General features: G+C 43.2%; 1 pseudogene; it reads right to left on the bottom strand.

The window, feature by feature from the left end:
• Positions 1-387: 387 nt before the first annotated feature.
• On the bottom strand, positions 388-689 carry LOC147425064 (small ribosomal subunit protein eS21 pseudogene; annotated as a pseudogene).
• Between the last annotated feature and the right edge of the window lie 1,258 nt (positions 690-1,947).

The raw sequence follows: 1,947 nt of genomic DNA, 5'->3' as shown, positions 1-1,947 counted from the left end.
AGAGAGAGAGAGAGAGAGAGAGAGAGAGAGAGAGAGAGAGAAAAAACCTCTTTGGACTAGCGCCGTAGCGTTTTTGAAGAGAGCATCTCCTGGATTCCACTCTTCCTTTCTTTTTTGAAAATCGTTGGCACATACTCGCTCAATTCTTAAAAAAAGTGATAAGTGGCTAAGATTCTCGTTGTAGCTTGTTGTGTCTCTCTCTACCCTCGTCACTCTTCCTCTTGAGCAACCTCTGAAGGACTTATTTTTTTTCCGATCAAGGGCCTCTCTCTCTCTCTCTCTCTAACAAAATCTAGAAGCTTCTCAAAAATCCATAAAGCTACATGTGTCAAATGTTTTTTTTTAAATGATAAGTAAGAGCTTTCTAGAAAGAAGATAATGGTAAATTCACACAAATCTAAACCCCAATTCCTTAAAGAAAGGTGAAGATCTTTCTGCATACAACCAGTGACCAATCTTGGCCCTTTGTTTCTGCCAAAGACGATCAAAGGCACTGTCTGCATCAACCTGAGGTCGGATAACCTAGACAAGGCAAACATGGTGAATTGGCCAATGTAGAAGTCGTTTTCATCCAAATGCCCAGTGTTTAGTTGCACTGGGACATGATCCTTTGCAGTTATTAACAGATTCAAGGTTGAGCACTTTATAGGAATGTAGAGATCCACGTTCTCTCCCTCCTCGTTGTGCATCGTGCCTCAATACTGGGTTCCTACAGCGCATAAGCAGACTCTCTCTCTCTCTCTCTCATGCAAGCTGCAGTTTAAGTGTGGCACAGGGTTGGTTAGTAAGTTAGTTTGAGATAGCTGAAGAAATCTGTGTGCATGTTTCTGTGATAACTGAATTGCAGCAAAGTCGGTTTAAGGTCACTTTGGCCACACGATAGTAAGGTTGGTTAGTAAGTTAGTTTGAGATAGTAATTCATCAGAATTAGTAGACACGACCCTGCACATGGATGAGGGCACCCAAAGTGACCTGAGAAGCTTTTTCTAAGCTACACTCTGCACACACCTCTATGGATATAATATTGTGGGGATGGGTGAAGTATGGATGACAATGAGGAAGAAGCCTTACCGTCCACATCATCAGTGACCACGTGAAGGATGGATGCTGAGCCCTCCAAAAAACTTGGGCACCTTAAAGAACTCCACCACAATCAGAAGGTTTGACGCCACCATGCAGTGATGGGAGGAGCAAATAGACAAGACCTCCATGCCTGGGCAAATCTGCTCTGCAAAAATCAATGTGGACGGCATGCCTCATGCCAAACCCTCAGTGGCTTCCACCTTCATCCTCGCAACAAACAACAAAAACAAGAAGACATCAGATCACATCGCGGTTCTTTGAGGCAGTTCAAGATGACATCACTAAAGGAGAACATCTTGTATGCATGTTTCTGAGTGTGAGGTCCCCAACCCCGCGAAGATTGGGGTGACTTGATGGATGGCCTTCCTTTATTCTCCTTTTCTGTTGACGACACCCTACTCCGTTTTCACAAAGTAGAGATACGAGCAACAAAAGAGAGGAAGTTCTCTATCCATTGTTTTGTGGTTATAAGGGTCATACACCACAAGCCAGGTCAATAATTCAAGGATTCTAATGAAAACTACTTCCTAACATAAAGATGAAAACCCATTGACATATTTGGAATCCATGAACAACGTCTTTTCCCCACGTTTAAGAGGCACGGCTGCCATCCATAATCCATAAATATGATATGACATTTGGTCTAAACTAACTCATAATCTTGTGGAAAGTACCCGACTAATTGAGTCCATAGCTTTCAGGAGCACGTAGATTTGGAATATCTCGACCCTTGACACAATGAGTCCCTAATTTCACTCCTCTTAATAAGAGGGAGTGGAGAGTTTCTCGACTAATCGAGACCACCCATCCTTGACTGGCAACCTGAGCCAGTCCCCACTTTCCACCCCACACTCACACTTTTTA

The sequence above is a fragment of the Adiantum capillus-veneris genome, chromosome 25, assembly GCF_014529385.1.
Source record: "Adiantum capillus-veneris isolate H3 chromosome 25, ASM1452938v2, whole genome shotgun sequence".
NCBI lineage: Eukaryota > Viridiplantae > Streptophyta > Polypodiopsida > Polypodiales > Pteridaceae > Adiantum > Adiantum capillus-veneris.
This window is presented reverse-complemented; position numbering and strand designations above follow the sequence as displayed.